At 29.9% G+C, this 26,911-nt stretch overlaps 1 long non-coding RNA gene across 1 annotated transcript; it reads left to right on the top strand.

The window, feature by feature from the left end:
• On the top strand, window positions 1-26,471 carry LOC143051561 (uncharacterized). The gene is made up of 3 exons (XR_012970831.1): window positions 1-88; window positions 12,933-13,098; window positions 26,447-26,471. It is a non-coding gene; the product is annotated as an uncharacterized LOC143051561 (long non-coding RNA).
• The last annotated feature ends 440 nt before the right edge of the window (window positions 26,472-26,911 follow it).

Below are 26,911 nucleotides of genomic sequence, written 5' to 3'. Positions count from 1 at the left end.
GTCTCGTTTTGACAAAGCTTCCTGTTCTCGGATCGACAAACAACAGTTATTTTTAACCAATAAGATGTCATTTCAATGACTTTAAAGGGTAAGTTTTGAATATTTCTGTTATATCTGACGCACGTGAAGAAATGACATAGGCCCTACTCATTTTATCTCATTTAAAAAATATTTATTTACATTTTGAACACAGTAACCTAGTAACAGGTCGATTTCCGGGTTTCCATATATATCTCTTCTTCTTTGCATTTGGACGAAACTTTCTAATGACTGAGAAGAAATTAACTGAGTATTTTTATTTTCTTTAAGGTTGAAGTAATTATGAAACCAAATTTGAAAGTTAAAAGACAGTAAAACTTAGTGCGTTGCATTTGAACAGTTGAAAAGTTTTTAGCCTCTAGGCGGCGCTGATGTTTGTCAATTTTTTTGTGACAAGTATTTTTTTTTTTATAAAAAGCTTGTCCTGAACCTTTCAGTAAGACTTTTATAAATGCATTTAGAATTAAAATTGTGCTTACAATGTAAAAAGGGTCAGAAATTAGTCCAAATACATGTAAGGCCAAATAAAAATATATATGGTTCCAGTAACCAGTCAGGGGACTTACTTAAACAAGTGATTTTCTAAATCACTGATTCAAGTAACATAATTTCTCTAATTTTTGTGCTATTTTCACATTTCCTGACCGGTGTGAGAAAAATATTTCTCCTCACTAGTGAAAAATCTGTTCTCGGCAAATGATTAGTCGAAATTTGATTATGACGTCTAAATGTTTTGTTTTCTTCTGAATTTTCCTATTGTGACGTCATGAAAACAGGCGACCATGCCTGATGACGTCGCATATAACAGGGATGATTCCAGGTGTTTTCAAATGGGTCCCTTGAACATCAAATTGGGAATTTTAATCCCAATTGGGATTTTTTTATGCATAAAATCTAAGACGAAATCATATCATTTTCTTGTTAAAACGGAAAATGTATATTAAGTTTAACCTCTTAGACTACACTGATTTAAGAAGTTATAACATTTTAAATAATTATGGATGGGCTACTGATTATGATATATATGATTCTGACCTCATAGATATGATCACCAGATTACTTGAAAGTTATTGGATTGGGACCAGGGAAGTGGTATTACATGAATATCATTGCACATGATGCACTAGTCCAAATAATTATGACGTCCTGAAAGGCTATTATATTTGTTTTTCTGTGACGCCTTACTTCGAAGTAACCTAAGCATATTACATATACATAATCATATATACCAGCTAACATAGATCTATGGTAAGCCGTTTTACTATTTAATTGTCAAGATATCTCGTGTAATATATATATAAGATATCCCATTTAATATATAAGATATCCCATTTAATATATAAGATATCTTCTATAGTTTCCATTTACATAAGATGTCTTATATATTATATGAGATATCTTAAATATTATATAAAATATCTCATAAGTTTATTAGAGATCTCTGAAAGTATATGAGATCATGGATATATCTTATAAATATCTAATTTACAAGATATCTTTTATAATTGACAAGATATCTTTTATAATTTACCAGATGTCTTATATAGTTGATAAGACATCTCATATAGTTTATAAGATATCTTATATAGTTTATGGGATATCATATAAAGAAAATTATATAAGATATCTTGTATCCTAAATTTTATAAGATATATCATATACTTTTAAAGATATCTCCTAAAGTTATAAAGATATATTTCATATAAGATATCTTATAAACAATACATATAGTTCATGTAGTTTATAAAATATCTTATATAGTTAATAAGATATCTCATATAGTTTATAAGATATCTTATATAATCTATAAGATATGTTATATAAATTATTAGATATCTCTTATATTTTATGAAATTATTTTAATATTTTTAAATTTCATAAACTTTATAAGGCCTAGATTAATATAGTGTTTGTTTCCCCAATCCCGACCCTGCCCAGCCAGGTGTGGGTAGGTAGGTAGGGAAATAATTTTATTTTTCCAAAAAGCTTGAACATTATGGGACGATCCAGCAAGCTTGAAAATCAGAAATGAATAAAATAATATTTGACTTAGTTTTGACAATAAAATTTTATGAGTAGCACCATTTTTGCAGGGTCGGTCGGGATTGGGGAAACAAACAATATTTTATTTTAGGCCTTAGATATCTAATTTAATCTGTAAGATATTTCATATAATATCTTATAAACTATACAAGATATCTTATAAAGTGTATAAGATATCTTGAAATTAAATTAAATAGAAAAATAGCTTGCCATATAAACCAATGAAAAAAAAATCATCCATTTGGTATTTTTTCAGCAGGTCATCTATATAAGTTTACCTTGATTAAAATGGATTTACAATTGAACTGGTCCATTGTCGTATTAAGGAAGACAATTCCAAAAGTGTATATACTTAATAGATAAGATATTTAAAGCAATTGACCAGTGAACTTTAACAGTATTTGGAAAAATTGTAGATTTCATAAATAAATAAAAGAATATTTGGAATTAACTTGAAACGATTTATGCATGCACCGGAAAGTAATTCTCAAAAAGTTGATGGTATTCTAAAAAAGAAAGGATCATTTCATAACTTTAGAAACAGTTCAATATTAACTGGTGACATATTGTATTTCATGAATGGTCTAATCATCAACATTATTATTCCAAAACGCTCTAACTTTTGTCTTTTGATGAAGTAGAGCAAAATATAAAATAATTTATTTTCATCAAATTATATAACCATGCAGCTCTTCTGGGCGATCTGCTTTTACGAGATCGGCGCTCATTAGAATGGATTTATCAATATTATATCAAAATTTGAATTTGCTCTTAGCCGAGATCTCCTCACACCCCAACTTTGAAAATGATTTTGATCAACCTGCTGGGCAATCTACTTTTACGAGATCAAATAAATAATCCCATAACATTTTAATCAATTGAATCCGGCTGCTTAAATTGTTTACCACATGTTGACATAATCATAGATATCTATGACATAATCAAATCGTCCACTGAAGTCAAAATATAGGACACTTCATAAACATTTATACTTTGCATATATTTTTCAACCTATAACGAATAAAGTCCTAAACTTTTTCGGAAATACCGATTTTTATTTTATTTTCATAAATTGGGAATTTATATTCACAAATCTTTTTTTGGGGCCGCTAGCCCATTTCAGGGCCGCCAACGGCCCTAAACTATATAGTGGAATCATCCCTGATTCAAAACAGGAGATCGCGGACAATTTGTTTGCGCTCATATTGTCGCCTTTTGTGCACTTTTCAGACATCCGCACATGAATACACTAATAGATAAACGGTTTTTCTACATTTTCGTGTGCCTTACTATGATCAAAGACCTTTCTGAGTCTGGATAATCCACTTTTTTCAACATTCAATACTTTCAAAATTGGTGTGAAAGCAGACCTCGGCTAAGAGCAAATTCAAATTTAATATTGATGAATCCATTTTAATGGGCGCCAATATCATCAAAGCAGATCGCCCAGAAGAGCTGCATGGTTATATAATTTGATGAAAATAAATTATTTTATATTTTGCTCTATTTCATCAAAAGTTTGAGCGTTTTTGAAAAATAATGTTGATGATTAGACCATTCTTGAAATACGATATGTCACCATTTAATATAGAACTGTTTCAAAAGTTAAGAAAATGATCCTTTCTTCTTCTTTAGAATACCATCAACTATTTGAGAATTACTTTCTGGTGCATGCATAAATCGTTTTAAGTTAATTTCAAATGTTCTTTTATTTATTCATGAAATTTACAATTTTCCAAATAATTTTAAAGTTCACTGGTCAATTGCTTTAAATATCTTATCTATTAAGTATATAAACTTTTGTAATTGTCTTTCTGAATACGACAATCAACAAATTCAATTTGAAATCTATTTAAATCAAGGTAAATTTATAAAGATGACTTGTTGAAAAAATACCAAATGGATGATTTTTTTTTCATTAATTTATATGGCAAGCCATTTTGCTATTTAATTTCAAGATATCTTATACACTTTATTAGATATCTTGTATAGTTTAAAAGATATTATATGAAATATCTTATAGGTTATATAAGATATTTATAAAGTTTATGAAATTTACAATTTTTAAAATAATTTCATAGAATATAAGAGATATCTAATAATTTATATAACATATCTTACAGATTATATAAGATATCTTATAAAACTACATGAGATATCTTATTAACTATATAAGATATTCTATAAACTATATGTATTGTTTATAAGATATCTTATTAACTATATAAGATGTTTTATAAACTATAAGTCATGTAAGTATTATTTATAAGATATCTTATTAACTATATAAGATATTTTATAAACTATATGTCTTAGTTATAAGATATCTTATATTGTTTATAAGATATCTAATATTGTTTTCACAGAAGATATCTTAAATATATCTTATAAACTAGTATTATTTGAAAGATATTCATAAGTTATCTTAATAACTTTAGGAGATATCTTTAAAAGTATATGAGATATCGTATAAAATATGTAGTTTATAAGATATCCCATAAACTATATAAGATATCTTATAAACTATTTAAGATATCCCATAAACTATATAAGATATCTTAGAAACTATATGAGATGTCTTATCAACTATATAAGATATCTTGTAAATTATAAAAGATATTTATAAGATATCTCATATACTTTATGAGATCTCTAATAAACTTATTAGATATTTTATATAATATATAAGATGTCTCATATAATATATAAGACATTTTATGTAAATGAAATTATAGAAGATATCTTATATATTAAATGAGATATATCTTATATATTACATGAGATATCTTGACATTTGATTAAATAGTAAAACGGCTTGCCATAGATTTATGTTAGCTGATATATATATATGTTTATGTATATGTAATATATGCCTAGGTTACTTCGAAGTAAGGCGTCAAAGAAAAATAAATAAAATAGCCTTTCAAGACGTCATAATTATTTGGACTAGTGCAGCATGTGCAATAATATTCATGTAATACAACTTCCCTGGTCTCAATCCAATAACTTTCAAGTAATTTGGTGATCATATCTATGAGATCAGAATCATAAATATCATTATCAGTAGCCCATCCATAATTATTCAAAATGTTACAACTTCTTAAATCAGTGTAGAGGTTAAACTTGATATAAATTTTCCGTTTTTACAGGAAAATGATATGATTTCGTCTTAGACAATGTTAGATTTTATGCATAAAAAATTCCCAATGAGATAAAATTCCCAATTTGATGTTAAAGGGACCCATTTGAAAACACCTGGAATCATCCCTGTACTGTTGTTTGAAATAACTGTGAGTCAAACATTGCAGTGATATTGTTTGCCTCAAATTACAGCCGAAATTCGGCCTTTTCCCCTAGAGAAAATTCCCAATTACTAAAAAAAATGGCTTAAAATTCCTCCCATAAAGTTTCACATTTTCCCCAAACAGTGATGGCATTGGTAGTAATGTTTGTAAATATCGTATTCATGTTATTATTTTGATATTAGAAAGCACTTTTGAGATCCGGTTTTCTGTTCAGAATCATTGTGGTGTTTGTAACACATGTAGTTTTCAATGCATAAAGTACCATCATTGCTTCTGTTTCTTTCCCCTCTCCGAAAAGTACCTTTCAGGTTGAAAATGTCTGATAACCAAAATATACAAGAAAAAACAGTGCAAAAAAGACAGCAAAGGTCAGCAAAAAATTGGAGATGTGTTTAGAATAAAATATACAAATTTCCCAATTTCAATAAAAAATATGCATTTTTCCAAATAAAAAACGGTAGAGGTAGTTTTGAAAAAAGACAACAATATCACTGAACATGTTCTTGTTATTTTTTTTTCAATTAAAATGTTTGATATTCAATAGTTCTAAACATATTTTGTTGTCTTTGTCATTGACCAAAAATCTGTCACTGGTGACCATGTCTTGAAGGCAACCATTAAAGAAAATTATACAGTTTTTAAACACCATTTATTTAATAAAAATATTAAATATTTCTTTCAAAAACTGCATGTAATTACATAAATGCTTCCAGTGTTAGCCTAACGATGGCAATTTTTCATAATTTAAACCATTTTTGAACCAAAATATCAAAAGAGTTTTTCCCTGAGGTGATACTCATTTTTGACTTCATGTGAAACACAAAATGCACATCTGATTGTGGCTAGGCTGACCTGTTCAATCTCAAAAAAGATTTTTACAGTGTAGTGTACTACTATCATGACTATTGGGACAAATAATATGAAAATTATAGAAACTTCTACCAGCTCTAACTCAAAATATTGACAATTTTGTGTTAAGGGCATCCGATACAGTTTCAAGGGAGTTAACTCTTGGCGTGACGTTACTCGTTTGAATTCCCGAAAAACATTACTTTTTGCGGGACGTAATGCGTGTAATTTTCCATTTTTCCGTAATAAGAAACGGTTTGTGGATTTCTCGATGCTCAAATTTCTGTTTCTCCCGCATGCTAACTTCTACACCATTAATATTAGTGCATATTATTCTAACAGGATAAGTCTAATAAAATCATAAGAAATTAAACACATTTACTGTTTCTGTGAGATCTTCAACAAAATATCGTACATGTCGTATAATTAGTAATCTCAAGATGACTGACCCTTTTGGTGTTACTAATATAATTATCATTTTTAATAGAAGGAAGGTAGCAAATTCCAGCTTTATACCAAGACTATGTCTTATATATTGATTGATTGTTGGTTTCTTAAATAACGTCCAGTGACAAATATTTCATGCATTTTCAGGACGTATGTCCTACATATGATATAGTTTTTGTCTAAAATAAAATAATAACTTTAGATGAACAATGTTTATGGAAAGATCTTTGCACTTCAAAAGGCTGGAGGGGTATGATATTTTTCTAGTCCAAACGTCTTGGAAGGCTATTATATTTTTTTGGGTTGCCAAAGCGAAACATTGATATACCCTTCCTTACTGTCATAATTATTTGGACTACTAGTAGTATTTGTCTTAAAAAAAAATACTCTCATTCCCAAATTGAAGAACAAAAATATTCTGTTCAAGCAGAGGACAATTTCATTATCATTCATCTTCAATGAGTTAGTCCGGCTCTGATTTTCTGTCATTTTTTTACTGCACAGAAAACCAACAATGATCATGATGATCTTTTAAAACTAATACCGAAAATTTAGGTACACGAAGAAGGAAACTTTCTAACTGAACAATTTTATTCAATTTATTTATGTTAGATAAATAATAGTAAAAATTTACACACTTCTTACTTTATATGAATCTGAAGATCTGTATACTTTTTTGTGATGATTCAAATTTTATTGTAGAGTTATTGAGTTTATGAAAAAAGAGGGGGTTTTCACATGTCACGCCATATCTCAGAAACTATCAACATGATCAATAATTATTGCATACAATTTCACATAATTGTTAGTTAAATTATTCTTAAGATCTGTATACTTTTTCGTGATGATTCTTTAATTAATTTTTGAGTTCTTGAATTTTTATTGAGCTTCAATTTGGTATCATAGAAAACATCATGTGAACATGTCACGTGTGATATACAAACTCCCAAGAATAAGGAATGAGTCAGGATATATATATATAGAGAGAGAGAGCATGCCTTCCTGTACAAGCCCCGTGTTATTTTAAAAATATGTATTATGTTTTTTTCTTTTCTTAAGATGACGGGCGTATCATGCTGTTTAGTTTGTTCTTTAAGTTTTTACAAGTATATTAGAGAAATTACGGAATGACAGCAAATAGAATGCAATTTCCAATATAATTAATATTTCCAAATGGCATATCTGTTTTAACATGCACTGATTTTCGAACGTGTCAATACGTTATCAGTTTTAAAGAAATTTGGCAAGAATTGTACAAAATGTACACATAAAAAATCTAATTAACCATAAGGACAGATAGGACAAACAAAGGAATGAACGTGCGATATTTTATGTGCCCCGCAATGCGTCGCTCTTTGGTGAAAAGAAAAAGTCCTCTCGCTTTAATTTCAATCGTTTTTGCCAATGAAAAATTTCAAGAGTATGGTATAGATTCTCTCTCTCTGGACAAAAGCATCCATTAGCATATTGAAGATTTTCCTTTATAAGATTTTGATTTGTTTTCTGACAACATAAAAAAGAAGATGTGGTATAATTGCCAATGAGACAACTCTCCACAAAAGACAAACATGACACAGAAATTAACAACTATAGGTCACCGTACGGTCTTCAACAATGAGCAAAGCCCATACCGCATTGTCAACTATAAAAACTGTGTGAACATTGAAACTGTTTAGGAGCCTTCCAATTTTATTCAATTGTAATCATTGACCCGAATAAAAGTTTAATTTTATGAATAAATGTGAAATTCTAAATTGTGATTTAACGTGAATAGAGGGATTTAAAGGATCTAAAGGTCAACATATAGTATAGATTAATACATAAATTAATACACGAGTTTGTACAGTACATGAACCTGTATGTCAAGTTCTGAATTGCAGAGTCTTTAATTTTAAAAGCCGTAAAATTATCCACAGTCCATAATCATTTTTCTTGAGATGTTTCTCACTTAGACCACAAACAAAGAGATGTATTTATGATTCACATGATTTTATTTCCGAAAAACAATATTATTACTAATTTTTAGTTAGCTCTTCACAAGCAATATTTATACATATGAAAAATGTCGCCGGTAATTTGCAGCGATTACGTTGAAAAAGTCTGCCAGCGACGTCGTGCACTTTAGCGTTAACGTTGAGGTTACAAAGGGGGAACGCAATTATTAGGATAAATCGCGTTTATTATAGAATCCAGCACGGTGACATATATTTTCTATTTGATATTTGGAGAAAGCATGACAAAATGCAGTTTATGCAGGAAAATTATAAAAATGACATTTTCAGAAACAGTTTATTTCCATATTTTTTGGATTACAAAAATACCACTTTAAGCATCTGGTCCGCAAATTCAAGCACAGCTTGAAAAATTGTATAGTCATTCGTGTAGGGATTTATTTTTTTCCTTCTGCTTATTGTCACTTATCACAGCTTCAAATTGAACCCTATCTTAATAATTTATGACGAAGAATATTTGCTCTAAAATTTTTATAACACTGCCTAACTTTTTTAAAAAATTGCACAAATCCCCCATTTTCAGCCTCAATTTTCTCGAAAACGAGCATGATGACCTATGTTTTATCTTGTGTTTTATTTTATAACTCGCCAAGGCCTACAACATGTTTCAATACTATAAAAATGACATCGAGAAACTGCATCGGATGCCTTTAAGGGGGTCTAAAATTAAGTTTGACAGCTTCAGACATACTAATTTTTGACCTTTTTTAACTGTACCAAATCACTACTTAACATAAAGATTCAGCACCCAAATTTTGTTATCATGTAATTTCATCCCCTTACTTAATATTTCATGCATAAAATATCAAGAAATAAATTAGGAAAGGGTATGAAAAAAATTGGCAAGTTATACACTGTTCACACTAGGGACTATATTTGTGGATCGACAACTAAAATCGAAGGACGATAACTGTGTCCTTGGACCTAATAGGATCGAAGGACTTGACCAATTTTAATAAAACTTTGCATGACCTAAGTTTAGGGAATTATAAGATAGTTGGCCAAATTTCATGGCCATATGATATATTTTATAGAAACTATGGCCATTTTAATATTGAAATTTTGATGTTTAATTTTGACGTTTAAATCAAATAATTTCAACTGTCAAGATTAATTTGGGCTAAACAAATTAAAATATTGCAAAAATTTGCGTTTAAATGCTCCTATATATAATATATTAAGTATTAAAAACAACTTAACAATCATCTGATTTATCAGATCTATTACAATTATCTAAAAGCATGAAAAGTCAAGTTTATATGAGCCTGTGCCTAAAAATAGATTTTCAAATTAAGGGAAGCCTTACATAAACATGCAATTTTTTCACCCAATTTCAAGTTCTTGAAGTTTTTTTACCATAAATTATTCTTCCATATATGTTAAATGTACTTTAAATGTCAAGAAAAGTTACAAAAAGCTTATCACATGCATACATGAGTATAAAAGGGTCTTAGGCCATGTAAAATTGAAAATTATTTAGCGTCGATTTAGGCCGTAGCACATATTTACATATATAAAAATGCATGCAGAAGCTATGAGAAATGGAAATTTGTTACTTTTTGTTCATTTCTATGCTTAGATGTTATTATACAAGAAGTCTAATTGCAAAAAAACTCTTGCATTCAACTTTTTTTGCAGACAGCATGGTCTGATGCACAGTTTTTTCACTTTTCAAGGAAAACGTGCATGCAGTTTTAGTCTCAATTGGCATATATTTGAGCCACTAACTATCCTAAAGAAGACAATGACGGTGGCATATGAAATGAATAAGGTGTACAGTTCATTGTAAAGTGCTTTTTAGCTCACCTGGCCCAAAGGACCAAGTGAGCTTTTCTCATCACTTTGCGTATGAAAATTTTACCAGGATTATAAACCAAAATTGGCCACTATCATCATTGGGGTATCTAGTTTAAAAAAATATGTCCGGTGACCCGGCCAACCAACCAAGATGGCCGCCATGGCTAAATATAGGGGTAAAATTGTTTATTAGGTCAAGATCTATCTGCCCTGATATTTTCAGATGAAACGGACAACCCGTTGTTGGGTTGCTGCCCCTGAATTGGTAATTTTAAGGAAATTTTGCCGTTTTTTGGTTATTATCTTGAAATTTATTATAGATAGATAAACTGTAAACAGCAATAATGTTCAGCAAAGTAAGATCTACAAAAAAGTCAACATGACCAAAATGGTCAGTTGACCCCTTACAGAGTTATTGCCCTTTATACATGTGATAGTCAATTTTTAACAATTTTTGGTAATTTTTTTACAAAAATCTTCTCCTCTGAAACTACAAAGACAAATTTAACCAAACTTGTCCACAATCATCATTTGGGTATCTAGTTTAAAAAATGTGTCCGGTGACCCCGCCCACGAAACCAAGATGGCTGAAATAATACATGCATGTAATCAGTTTTTGTCCAGGCTATGACTTTTGTTGCAGAAAGCTCGACATAGGGATAGTGATCCAGCGGCATTGGCAGCATCGTAACAGACTTCTTAAAAGCCCAATATTTCAGAAGGTAGAAGACCTGGATCCTTCATACTTTGTGCTTTGGATATAGATGCCTTATGTTATAAAGTTTCTGTCTGTCATATGTCCATTGTCCTTGACCTCATTTTCATGGTTCAGTGACTACTTGAAAAAAATTAAGATTATTAGTATTCTTTATTTCTCTCTTATTATGAGTAATTGGATAACTATATTTGGTATGTGCGTACCTTGCAGGGTCCTAGTGCCCATCAGACAGTTTTCTATTCATGGATCAGTGAACATTCAAGGTTAAATTTGTATGGGTCAAGTCCATATGCATGTTTTTAACTTCTCTGTAACCTATGTACTTCATGGTTTTATGAGAATAGAATATCTATCATATCTCAAATACTGTAAGCAATATGTCTACTATATTTATGCCCTTGTCGGTCTGTGCGTCCGTCTGTCCCAAAGGTGGTATCCGTTCTCTAACTTTAATTTGCCTCAACCAAATGTTATGAAACTTATACACAATGCTTATTTCCACAAAGCACAGATCAAGTTTGAATTTTGATGCTTCACTTAAACTGTTCTAGAGTTATGCCCCTTTACAAATGGTAAAGCCTTTAAGGTGCTGAATTTTTCGTTTCTGTTCTCTGACTTAAGTTAACCTCAACCAAATTTTGATAGTGACCTTTACCGTTCTTCAGTTATGTCCCTTTATAACTTTATATGATATGCAAGCGGGGACAACTTCTGTGTCCCATGGAAACATTCCCAATTTATTTGTATATGGAATCATTATAAGATGTACATCATGTACATGTCCAACTGGCAGCTGTCACCCGACGTTAACCTCATTTTCATGGTTCAGTCAGAGTCAAGGATATAACTTTATAGAGTTATTACAGAAAAATAACAAACATTTGTTATTGTGGACTAAAAAATCAAAGAACTGTGATAACATATGTATGTTACATGTTTCAAAGTAACAATATACATCATTAGTTTTGTTTAAATGTATACAAGTTCTATTGATATTACTATTGTCTTTATGTATACTCAAGTATAGAAAGATATAACAGTTCATAGTTTCCAATCATGCATAGTACACCTATGTTATTACAGAAAAAGTACATGTATGTCTGTAATAACTAAAGGGTGTTATTACAGCTTCTCTTCATCACTCCAAAGCATTTGCTCAGACATATACATGCTTAATTACAATGTATTTTAATTTATTGTAAGAAATATGATCAGAGCATGTAATGAGGTTCTGTGCAAGCTTCCCAGTAATTCCCATGTTTCTCATATATAGTAAGTTACATGCCTTAAATAACTAAGCCTTGTTATAACAGCTAAGTTCATCCCTTAAAAGCCTCGTCTCATTGATTTACCATGGTTAATGAAAAATGAATTAATTTAATTCAAAATTAGTTATCATGGCTATGCATTTAGTTTCTGCGCACAGTTTCAAGAGTTCCCTAGAGGCCACTAAAAATTAAAATATTTATGATTTATTTTACAAATAACAAACATATTTGCCTTTACTTTGCTGAACTAGTAATCATTATTGTTTAGCCTTTAGGGGCCAGATCAAGTGTGCCTCTGGGTGCGGAATTTTCTCGCTGTGTTGATGACCCATTGTTGGCCTTTGGCTGTCTCTGCTCTCTGGTTGGGTTGTTGTCTCTTTGACACATTCCTTGTTTCCATTCTCTATTCTGTTTAATCTGTTTACATGTTTTAAATTTTAAAACTTTTTTTCAGATTCTGATTGACTGGTGGCAGAAGGGGTATGAATATAAAGTGGCATTAAGGCCTTGCAGACAGACTTAACAATAACATGCTGAAGTTGCAATAACAGTTTGACGAAGACCCACATGTAATCCCATATTGACGGTTGTAGAACTCGTACCAACAGATTTCACTTTGGGTATTTAATTGTATTGTAATAATGAAGGGACTTTACAGGGATGATTCCAGGTGTTTTCAAATGGGTCCCTTGACTACATCAAATTGGGAATTTTTACCCCAATTGGGAATTTTTTATGCATACAATCAAAAACGAAATAATATCATTTTCCTGGCCTATAAAAACGGAAAATGTATTTTAAGTTTCACATGTACACTGATTGAAGAAGTTATTGGATTCAGACCAGGGAAGTTGCAAACAAAAAATTCTCTGAAACCGATATTATCAAGATGCTTGATTTCTTGATTGACAACATATTTGTAACGTTCGGAGGACGTGTTTTTTCAACAGACTGTCGGCATCCCAATGGGAACAAACTGTGCCCCTCTACTTGCCGACTTGTTTCTTTATTATTATGAGGCTGACTTCATGCAGGAACTTCTTAGGAAAACAGATAAGAAGTTAGCAATATCCTTTAACTCTACTTTCCGCTATATAGATGACGTTCTTTCACTAAACAATTCAAAATTTGGTGACTATGTGGAACGCATCTATCCCATCGAATTGGAGATAAAGGATACTACAGATACAGTTAAGTCGGCTTCATATCTTGACTTACATCTAGAAATTGACAATGAGGGTCGGTTGAAAACAAAACTTTACGACAAAAGACATGATTTCAGCTTTCCAATTGTGAACTTTCCATTTCTAAGTAGCAACATTCCAGCAGCACCTGCATACGGGGTATATATCTCCCAATTGATACGATATTCCCGTGCTTGCATTTCCTATCATGATTTTCTTGATAGAGGGTTACTGCTCACAAGGAAGATATTAAACCAAGAGTTCCAAATGGTGAAGTTGAAATCATCCCTTCGTAAATTTTACGGACGCCATCACGAGTTGGTTGACCGTTATGGAATAACCGTTTCACAAATGATATCGGATATGTTCCTTACGTCGTAACTACAATCCCCTTCCTTTTCATGAATGTGACCTACCGAATTAGACTATTTACCGGATTTGTAATCACATAAGCAACTAGACGGGTGCCACATGTGGAGCAGGATCTGCTTACCCTTCCGGAGCACCTGAGATCACCCCTGGTTTTTGGTGGGGTTCGTGTTTATTCTTTAGTTTTCTATGTTGTGTCATTTTTGCTATTGTTTTTCTGTTTGTCTTTTTTCATTTTTAGCCATAGCGTTGTCAGTTTGTTTTAGATTTATAAGTTTGACTGTCCCTTTGGTATCTTTCGTCCCTCTTGTAATACATGAATACCATTATGCACTATCATCTTAACTTTGGTAAACAAGGCATATATACCAGCTAGCATAAACCTATGGCAAGCAGTTTAGCTATTTATTCGAATTTCAAATTATCTCAAATTATTTCATAATATATGAGATATCTTATATAACATATAAGATTTTTATAAGATATCTAATTTGATATATGAGATATCTTATATAATTTAATATTTTAAAGCTATCTTATATTATATGAGATATCTTATATATTTAATAAGATATCTTATAAAGTTTAAAAACTATAAGATATCTTATTAAATATATAATATATCTTATATACTTATAAGATATCTTATATACTTTATAAGATTTCTTCTAAAGTTTATAAGATATCTCATTAAGTATATGAAATATCTTATCAAAATTTTTTATACAAGATATCTTATATAGTTTATTGGATATCATCTTAAGAAAATTATATAAGATATATTATATGAATTATCTTATAATTTCTATACGATGTCTCTAATAATATATCTAATATGATATATAAGATATCTTATATAATCTTTTTTATAAGATATCTTATATAAATATATATCTTATATAATAAAGAAGATATCTTATATCGCTAATAATAAGATATCTTATATAGTATATAAGATATCTTATAATATATACTTTATATAAGATATCTTATATATAGTTCATAATATATATCATATAGTTTATAAGATATATGATAAAGAAAACTATATGAGATATCTTATAAACTATAAAAGATATCTCATAAACTTTATAACATATCTCATGAACTATGTAAGATATCTTATAAACTTTATAAGATATCTTACAAACTATATAAGATATCTTACAAACTATATAAGATATCTTACAAACTATATAAGATATCTAATGAACTATTATATAAGATATCTTGTAAAGTTTATGAGATATCTTGAAGTTAGATTGAATAGCAAAATGGCATGCCGTATTAACCACTGAAAAAAACCGCTGGGGCTCATTTCATGAATGGTCTATCATCAACATTATTTTCAATAAGAGTGCACACGCTGAAATGTCTCGCCTTCTATACAAATCATTGATATTATGTTGATAGTCCTAAGTATAAAGCTAAGCTTTATAACAACTGTCACATAAACTTAACATTAACCAAGATAACTAAACATAGACCAATGAACCTTGAAAATGAGGTCAAGGTCAGATGAACCATGCCAGGCAGACATGTACAGCTAACAATGCTTCTATACAACATATATAGTTGACCTATTACTTATAGTTTAAGATAAATAGACCAAAACACAAAAACTTAACACTGTGCAATGAACTGTGAAATTGAGGTCACGGTCAAATAAAACCTGTGCGACTGACATAAAGATCATAAAATATTTCCATACACCAAATATAGTTGACCTAGGCATATAGTATTAGATAAAAAGACCAAAACTCAAAAACTTAACTTTGACCACTGAACCATGAAAAAGAGGTCAAGGTCACATGAGATCTGCCTGTTAAACATGTACACCTTACAATCGTTCCATACAACAAATATAGTAGACCTATTGCATATAGTATGAGAAAAACAGACCAAAACACAAAAATTTAACTTTGACCACTGAACCATGAAAATGAGGTCAAGGTCACATGACATCTGTCCACTAGACATGTACACCTTACAATCGTTCCATACAACAAATATAGTAGACCTATTGCATATTGTATGAGAAAAACAGACCAAAACACAAAAATTTAACTAAAACCACCGAACCATGAAAATGAGATCAAGGTCAGATGACACCTGCCAGTTGGACATGTACACCTTACAGTCCTTCCATACACTGAATATACTAGCCCTATTGCTTATAGTATCTGAGATATGGACTTGACCACAACAAAACTTAACCTTGTTCACTGATCCATGAAATGAGGTCGAGGTCAAGTGAAAACTATCTGACAGACATGAGGACCTTGCAAGGTACGCACATATCAAATATAGTTATCCTATTACTTATAATAAGAGAGAATTCAACATTACAAAAAATTTGAACTTTTTTTTCAAGTGGTCACTGAACCATGAAAATGAGGTCAAGGACATTGGACATGTGACTGACGGAAACTTCGTAACATGAGGCATCTATATACAAAGTATGAAGCATCCAGGTCTTCCACCTTTTAAAATATAAAGCTTTTAAGAAGTTAGCTAACACCGCCGCCGCCGTAGCCGCCGCCGCCGCCGGATCACTATCCCTATGTCGAGCTTTCTGCAACAAAAGTTGCAGGCTCGACAAAAACGCGCAAACTTTTGAGGAAATAGAGCAAAATATAAAATAATTTCTTTTACAAAACAAGTTTTAATCAGGTTACATAACCGGCTCTGCTGGGCGATCTGCTTTTATAAGATCGGCACCCATTAAAATTTATTCATCAATGTTGTATCAAAATTTGAATTTGTTCTTTGCCGAGGTCTGCTTTGACACCAATTTTGACAAAAAGCATTTTTGCAATGCTGTGCGCTCCACTTTTGCGAATTCAAATACTCCCATAACATTTTATTCAATTGAATCCGGCTGCTAAAATTGTTTACCTCAAGTTCAATGTTGACATAATTAAATTGTTGTAAATAAAATGCGATCATAGTCAGCATTCTTATCTGGATTTTACTACGTTTTGACGACAAACTATGACAAATTATAGTTGCCGTAATCGGTGACTGAAACTTTTCCGGAAATACCGATTTTTATTTTATTTTCCTGAATTGGGAATTTATATTCACAAACATTTTTTGGGGCCGCTGGCAGATTTAAGGGCCGCTAAGCGGCCCTAAACTATATAGTGGAATCATCCCTGCTTTACTTTAACACGTTTCTTTAAAATCACATAATTTTCAGTTTGCATGCTCAGATTGAAAAAGTATTGCTTACAAGCTTCACTGTTCGACTTTCTTTCTCGCCTTGTAAAAGTAATTAAACAGGTTTTTTTCCATTGTTATGCATTGTACCTGTGCAATAATTTCACGATGTGAAACCGTGAAATTTCATATGGAGTGATTACTGTCAAGTATGAAAATTTTGTAATCTCTTTAAAACATATATAATGTCATTCCAAAAACATTTCTGCTTCGAAAAACACAAAAACTGGCACAGAAACACTTCTATATGTACTGGATGTGTAAACTTTTTATCAGGATCTGAACATCATAATATTCAGTATGCTAAAAATAAGTGTTATTAAAGCTCGGACGGTAAATAGCTTAACATATTTTGTATAGTTTCATCACTCGATGCATAAAATTGAGAATGGAAATTGGGAATGTGTCAAAGAGACAACAACCCGACTATAGAACAGACAACAGCAGAGTCCGTCATAGGTATTTTTATCGTTTGGCTGCTGTCCTGTGCAATATCTCTGATTATATAAATCCTCTGGATCATTGTCGGTGCAATATTACCTATTAACATGATTAAGTTAGAAATACGACGATGATGTATGAGTGCCAATTGAGATATCTTTCCATTCAATACACAATCTAGTAAAGTAATCAATCATAGGTTCGTTGCTGAAAAGTAAGCTATAAAGTGACCAAAAATTATTTGTGTAAAATAACATAAAAAAAACTGGCCTTATTTTATATACAAAAATAGAAATTTTTATATCCAATGCATAAAAGAAATATAGTAGGTTTAGGTGTAAAGGTGCAATTTTCACAAAACGTATCAAATTTCCCACGTTGTCGAACATAAACATGGATAACATCATTAATGATTTTATTAAGATTGACAAATGTTCGAGTACGAGTCCGTTAAAAATAAAAAGTAAATCTAATATCTCCATTTGAAAAAAATCTTAGCAAAGACGAAAACCATATGAAACAACAGTTGTTTTCCACTACCGTCAGAGCAAAGGGAACAGTTTGAAAGTGCCAAATAATGAAATATGTCAAAAATCAATACTTTTTTGTAAACACTGTCATGTCAGGCATGATTCCACTATATAGTTTAGGGATGCTTGGCGGCCCTAAAATCGGCCAGCGGCCCCAAAAAAATATTTGTAAATATTAATTCCCAATTCATGAAAATAAAATAGAAATCAGTATTTCAGGAAAAGTTTAGGACTTTATTCGTTATAGGTTGAAAAATATAGGCAAAGTATATATTTTTATGAAAGAGGGACGGAAGATACCAAAGGGATAGTCAAACTCATAAATCTAAAACAAACTGACAACACCATGGCTAAAAATGAAAAAGACAAACAGAAAAACAATAGTACACATGACACAACATAGAAAACTAAAGAATAAACAACACGAACCCCTCCAAAAACTAGGGGTGATCTCAGGTGCTCCGGAAGGGTAAGCAGATCCTGCTCCACATGTGGCACCCGTCGTGTTGCTTATGTGATTACAAATCCGGTAAATAGTCTTAATTCGGTAGGTCACATTCATGAAAGGGAAGGGGATTGTAGTTACGACATAAGGAACATATCCGATATCATTTGTGAAATGGTTATTCCATAACGGTCAACCAACTTGTGATGGCGTCCGTAAAATTTACGAAGGGATGATTTCAACTTCACCATTTGGAACTCTTGGTTTCATAGCTTCCTTGTAAGCAGCAACCCTCTATCAAGAAAATCATGATAGGAAATGCAAGCACGGGAATATCGTATCAATTGGAGATATATACCCTGTATGCAGGTGCTGCTGGAATGTTGTTACTTAGAAATGGAAAGTTCACAATTGGAAAGCTGAAATCATCTCTTTTGTCGTAAAGTTTTGTTTGTTTTCAACAGACCCTCATTGTCAATTTCTAGATGTAAGTCAAGATATGAAGCCGACTTAACTGTATCTGTAGTATCCTTTATCTCTAGTTCGATGGGATAGATTCGTTCCACATAGTCACCAAATTTTTAATTGTTTAGTGAAAGAACATCATCTATATAGCGGAAAGTAGAGTTAAAGGATATTGCTAACTTCTTATCTTTCTTCCTAAGAAGTTCCTGCATGAAGTCAGCCTCATAATAATAAAGAAACAAGTCGGCAAGTAAAAGGGCACAGTTTGTTCCCATTGGAATGCCGACAGTCTATTGAAAAACACGTCCTCCGAACGTAACAAATATGTTGTCAATCAAGAAATCAAGCATCTTGATAATATCAGTTTCAGAGAATTTTTTGTTTGAATCAGTGAGAGTGATTCTTTACAAAGTAGGATTTATCCCTCCCTAAGACAAGATACTTGTATCTACATTGGCCATTCTTTTTTATGAAGCAAAGTAATACCAACTCTTTCAATTTGTCTTTTTGTTTGGAATGTGGAATACTTGTGTAAAGAGTGGAAAAGTCAAATGTTTGAATACTGTTACAAGATGAAAGAGAGTTAGATTGTATATACTCTAAAAGATCTTTGGAATTTTTAAGTATCCACATCTGATTCACGCCACCTCTAGAATAGGCAGTTTCACAATAACTTTGAAGCCCGTCTTTGATTGCTGATAAAATAGATGTTAATAATTTAGAAAGAGGTTTCGTGGAGCACTTGGAAGACCCAGCAATATACCGTTGTTTGTAAGGACACTTATGTAGTTTAGGTATCCAATACAGTGATGGAAGATCCAGTTCTTCATCTTTGGTTGAATTTCCAAAGGAACATAGAACAGACCTATGATTTGAAGTGTCCTATATTTTGACTTTAGTGGACGATTTGATTATTTCATGGATATCTATAATTATGTCAACATGTGGTAAACAATTTTAGCAGCCGGATTCAATTAATTAAATTGTTATGGATTTATTTGATCTCGTAAAAGTAGATCGCCTAGCAGGTTGATCAGAAACATGTTTGTCAAAATTGTTGTGAAAGCAGACCTCGGCTAAGAGCAAATTCAAATTTTGATATAATATCGATGAATCCATTTTAATTGGCGCCGATCTCGTATAGGCAGATCGCCCAGAAGAGCCGCATGGTTATATAATTTGATGAAAATAAATTATTTTATATTTTGCTCTATTTCATCAAAAGACAAAAGGTTGAGCGTTTTTGAAAAATAATGTTGATGATTAGACCATTCATGAAATACGATATGTCACCATTTAATATGGAACTGTTTCAAAAGTTATGAAAATTATCCTTTCTTCTTCTTTAGAATACCATCAACTTTTTGAGAATTACTTTCCGGCACATGCATAAATCGTTTTAAGTTAATTTCAAATATTCTTTTATTCGAAATCAACAATTTTTCCAAATAATTTTAAAGTCAATTGCTTTAAATATGTTATCTATTAAGTATATACACCTTTGTAATTGTCTTTCTGAATACGACAATGGACCAGTTCAGTTTGAAATCCATTTTAATCAAGGTAAACTTATAAAGATGACCTGTTGAAAAATACCAAATGGATGATTTTTTTTCATTGGTTTATATGGCAAGCCATTTTGCTATTAAATTTAATTTCAAGATATCTTATTCACTTTATAAGATATCTTGTATAGTTTATAAGATATTATATGAAATATCTTACAGATAATATAAGATATCTTATAAAGTTTATGAAATTTACAATTTTTAAAATCATTTCATAAAATATAAGAGATATCTAATAATTTATATAACATATCTTACAGATTATATAAGATATCTTATAAACTATATGAGATATCTTATTAACTATAAAAGATATTTTATAAACGACATGTATTGTTTATAAGATATCTTATATGAAAGATCTTTAAAAGTATATGAAATATCTTATAAATTATATAGTTTATAAGATATCTTATATACATTTCTTTATAAGATATCCTATAAACTATATAAGATATCTTATAACTATATAATATATCTTAAAGATATCTTATAAACTATCTTATAAACTCTTAAAGATATCTTATAAACTATCTTATAAACTCTTAAAGATATCTTATAAACTTTATAAGATATCTAATCTGAAATATATTCATAAGAGATCTTTAAACCTTTTGGAGATATCTTATCAAGTATATAAGATATCTTATAACACATATAGTTTATAAGATATCTTATATAATTTTCTTTATAAGATATCCCATAAACTATATAAGATATCTTAAAGATATCTTAAAAGCTATCTTATAAACTATATAAGATATCGTATAAACTATCTTATAAACTTGATAAGATATCTTAAATATATCTTATAACCTATATACGATATCTAATCTTAAATATATTCAGAAGATATCTTAATAACTTTAGGAGATATCTTAACAAGTATATAAGATATATTATAAAATATATAGTTTATAAGATGTCTTATATAATTTTCTCTATAAGATATCGCATAAACTATATAAGATTTCTTAGAAACTATATGATATGTCTCATCAACTATATAAGATATCTTGTAAATTATAAAAGATATTTATAAGATATCTCTAATAAACTAATGAGATATTTTATATAATATATAAGATATCTCATATAATATATAAGACATCTTATGTAAATGAAACTATAGAAGATATCTTATATATTAAATGAGATGTTTTATATATTACATGAGATATCTTGACATTTGATTAAATAGTAAAACGGCTTGCCATAGATTTATGTGAGCTGGTATATATGTTTATGCAGGGATGATTCCAGGTGTTTTCGAATGGGTCCCTTGAACATCAAATTGGGAATTTTTATTCCAATTGGGAATCTTTTATGCATAAAATCTAAGGCAAAATCATATCATTTTCCTGTAAAAACGGAAAATGTATATTAAGTTTAACCTCTTCACGGATTTAAGAAGTTGTAACATTTTGAATAATTGTGGATGGGCTACTGATTATGATATATATGATTCTGATCTCATAGATATGATTACCAGATTACTTGAAAGTTATTGGATTGAGACCAGGGAAGTTGTATTACATGAATATCATTGCATATGATGCACTATTCCAAATAATTATGACGTCTTATTTTTTTTTCTTTGACGCCTTACTTCAAAGTAACCTAGGCTTATTACATATACATAAACATATATACCAGCTAACATTAATATATGGCAAGCCGTTTTACTATTTAATCAAATGTCAAGATATCTCATGTAATATATAAGATATCTCACTTAATATATAAGATATCTTCTATAGTTTCATTTACATAAGATTTATATAGTTTTATATATTGTATGAGATATCTAATAAATATATTTTATAATTAACAAGATATCTTTTATCATTTACAAGATATCTTATCTAGTTGATACGACATCTCATATAGTTTCTAAGATATCTTATATAGTTTGTGGGATATCTTATAAAGAAAATTATATAAGATATCTTATAAAGAAAATTATATAAGATATCTTATAAAGAAAATTATATTAGATATCTTATAAACTATATATTTTTTAATATATCTTATATACTTGATAAGATTAAGATATCTTATGAATACATTTCAGATTAGATATCTTATATAGTTTATAAGATATATTTAAGATCTCTTATCAAGTTGATAAGATAGTTTATAACATATCTTGTATAGTTTATATGATAGCTTTTAAGATATCTTCAAGATATATTATATAGTTCATGGGATATCTTATAAAGAAAATTATATATGATGTCTTATAAACTATATATGTTATAAGATATCTCATATACTTTTAAAGATATCTCCTAAAGTTATTAAGATATCTTATGAATATATTTCAGATTAAATATCTTATATAGTTTATAAGATATATTTATTATATATTATCAAGTTTATAAGATAGTTTATAAGATATCTTATATAGTTTATAAGATAGCTTTTAAGATTTTTTCAAAATATCTTATATAGTTAATGGGATATCTTATAAAGAAAATTATATAAGATATCTTATAAACTATATATCTTATAAGATATCTCATATACTTTTAAAGATATCTCCTAAAGTTATTAAGATATCTTATGAATATATTTCAGATTAAATATCTTATATAGTTTATAAGATATATTTAATATAGATTATCAAGTTTATAAGATAGTTTATACGATATCTTGTATAGTTTATAAGATAGCTTTTAAGATATCTTCAAAATATCTTATATAGTTTATGGGATATCTTATAAAGAAAATTATATAAGATATCTTATAAACTATATATTTTATAAGATATCTCCTAAAGTTATTAAGATATCTTATGAATATCTTTCATATAAGATAACTTATAAACAATACATATAGTTTATAAAATATCTTATATAGTTAATAAGATATATCATATAGTTTATAAGATATATTATATAAGATATAGTTATGTAAATTATTAGATACAGTATCTCTTATATTTTATGAAATTATTTTAAAAATTGTAAATTTCATAAACTTTATAAGATATATCTTATATAATCTGTAAGATATTTCATATAATATCTTATAAACTATACAAGATATCTTATAAAGTGTATAAGATATCTTGAAATTAAATTAAATAGCAAAACGGCTTGCCATATAAACCAATGAAAAAAAATCATCCATTTGGTATTTTTTCATCAGGTCATCTTTATAAGTTTACCTTGATTAAAATGAATTTTAAATTGAATTGGTCCATTGTCGTATCCAGAAAGACAATTACAAAAGTTTATATACTTAATAGATAAGATATTTAAAGCAATTGACCAGTGAACTTTAAAATTATTTGGAAAATTGTAGATTTCATAAATAAATAAAAGAATATTTGAAATTAACTTAAAACCATTTATGCAAGCGCCGGAAAGTAATTCTCAAAAAGTTGATGGTATTCTAATGAAGAAGAAAGGATCATTTTCATAACTTTTGAAACAGTTCCATGTTAAATGGTGACATATCGTATTTCTTGAATGGTCTGGATAATCATCAACATTATTTATCAAAAACGCTCAAACTTTTGTCTTTTGATGAAATAGAGCAAAATATAAAATAATTTATTTTCATCAAATTATATAACCTTGCAGCTCTTCTGGGCGACCTGCTTTTACGAGATCAGCGCCCATTAAAATAGATATCTATGACATGATCAAATCTTCCACTAAAGTTAAAATATAGGACACTTCATAAAAAACTATACTTTGTCTATATTTTTCAACCTATAACGAATAAAGTCCGAAACTTCTCCGAAAATACCGATTTTTGTTTTATTTTCAAGAATTGGGAATTTATATTCACAAATATTTTTTTGGGGCCGCTGGCCGATTTTAGGGCCGCCAAGCGGCCCTAAACTATATAGTGGAATCATCCCTGTTATGTATATGTTATATGCCTAGGTTACTTTGAAGTAAGGCGTCATAGAAAGAAAAAATAATAGCCTTTCAAGACTTCATAATTATTTGGACCAGTGCATCATGTGCAATGATATTCACGTACTACAACTTCCCTGGTCTCAATCCAATAACTTTCAAGTAATCTGGTGATCATATCTATGGGATCAGAATCATATATATCATAATCAGTAGACAATTCATAATTATTCAAAATTTTACAACTTCTTAAATCAGTGTAGAGGTTAAACTTAATATACATTTCCGTTTTTACAGGAAAATGATATGATTTCGTCTTAGATTTTATGCATAAAATATTCCCAATTGGGATAAAAAAATTCCCAATTTGACGTTCAAGGGACCCATTTGAAATCACCTGGAATCATCCCTGCATGTATGTAAATACTTTATAATGGAAACCCGAACTTCTGAGGGATGTTTATATACAAAAATAAGGAGATGGGGTATGATTGCCAAATGGGACAACTATCCACTTAAGCACAAATAAAGTGGATATAAGTAATGATAGGCAACTGTAAAGCCTTCAACAATGAGAAAACCCCATACCGTATAGTCGGCTATTAATGGCCACGATTGATGATTATACGCTATTGTCTCTTAAAGACAAATATATAAACACATTTTGTCCTCGATTTAAATTACTTTTTAAACATAAAAGTAGGTGCAATATATATTTTTAAACTCAAAAAGTTTAGTGACCCCATCAGATACTTTACAAACTCTTAGTCTTCGTCTTTTGTATGAACACAAAATTCATGGATCACACATTTCTCTTTAACTATCTATACAAAAGTTTCTGCACTCATGAATATTAGCATCGGCTGTAATCTACGGCTAACTTTACACTTGTATGTTTGTCTGATGTGCAATTGTGTTTTTCACTGTTGTTTCGTTGCTGTCTGGTGGACAAATACATGAATTCTGCATGTCATCATCAAACACATGAATAGCTATATATCTGGTAAATCAAACACTCTTTCTTGCATAGAAAGAACTCTTCATTGATCTGAGCATGGAACGAATACTTTATATCATGAACTATAAATGTGGATACAAAAAATGAAAAACTAAGTGAAATTGTTAATCCCGCATTGCACGACAAAATGTGTTGTATTTAAGTTAGTAGCATGTGTTCTTGGTTGATTGTAAACACGTAGTAGTCCATAATGCATTGTTGCTCATTTAGTGGATTCGTAAAAAAACCAGGTAACAATAAATTGCGTCACACGTAAATAAACAATTACACGTGCGAGAACATAAGTATGCTAATTCATGCATTTCCATATAAGGTAGTGTTCCTGACCTGAGTAATTATATAATGATAACATCAACATTTCTTTTTGACTTTTTTTTAAAGTCATGTGTGTTATGAAGGTATATGTCACAGTTGTTATGTGGTAATTCATTTTTGCTGTGTGTGTTAATGTTTATTTTTTTACATGATCCTGTTTGTGTTTCAGATTTGCAAATATCATTTTCATTATTAATTAAAAATGTAGTTTCAATAAATTTTAGGGAGGAAGCTTGATGGTTCGTGGCATTCCCTCTTAATTAAAAAATAATCTATTATAAATATTCAACCAGAATCCAAATTCAGAGCTGTTTTAAGCTTAAATGTTGTGTCCATACTTGTTCAACTGTTCAGGGTTCGACCTATGCAGGAAAATCTGGTTTGCTGTCACTTGTTCTTATTGTTGAAGCCGTACCGTTGCCTATCATGCCTATAATTGCTTACATCCACTTCATTTGAACTTAAGTTCATAGTTGTCTCATTGGTAATCATATCTCCTTATTTTTATAAATATACAATGATTTCATTTTCTTTTACAGGATATAATGGCAAGTTGGGATGAGGTAAGTTTTTCTTCTTTAAAGTCATTGGCATGTGACCTATGTCATGTGTCCCATATTGTCTATAAACTGTACATAAAGATACAGGTGTGTAGTATTCTCAGAGTCAGTCAGTGTCATGTGACCTATAAAATGTGTCATGTGATCTATGTTGTCTACAAACTGTACATAAAGATACAGGCGTGCAGTATTCTCAGTCAGTCAGTGTCATGTGACATATGTCATGTGACTTATGTTGTCTATAAAATGTACATAAAGATACAGGTGTGTAATATTCTCAGAGTCAGTCAGTGTCATGTGACCTATGTCATGTGACCTATGTTATAAAGATACAGGCGTGCAGTATTCTCAGGGGGAGAACAGGAGAAATCAAAATGACTACAGTGAACAGAATTTCAATATACAAAATTCCAGGAGACAAAAAAAAAAGAAACGTAAGATATT

The sequence above is a fragment of the Mytilus galloprovincialis genome, chromosome 11, assembly GCF_965363235.1.
Source record: "Mytilus galloprovincialis chromosome 11, xbMytGall1.hap1.1, whole genome shotgun sequence".
Classification (NCBI taxonomy): Eukaryota; Metazoa; Mollusca; class Bivalvia; order Mytilida; family Mytilidae; genus Mytilus; species Mytilus galloprovincialis.
This window is presented reverse-complemented; position numbering and strand designations above follow the sequence as displayed.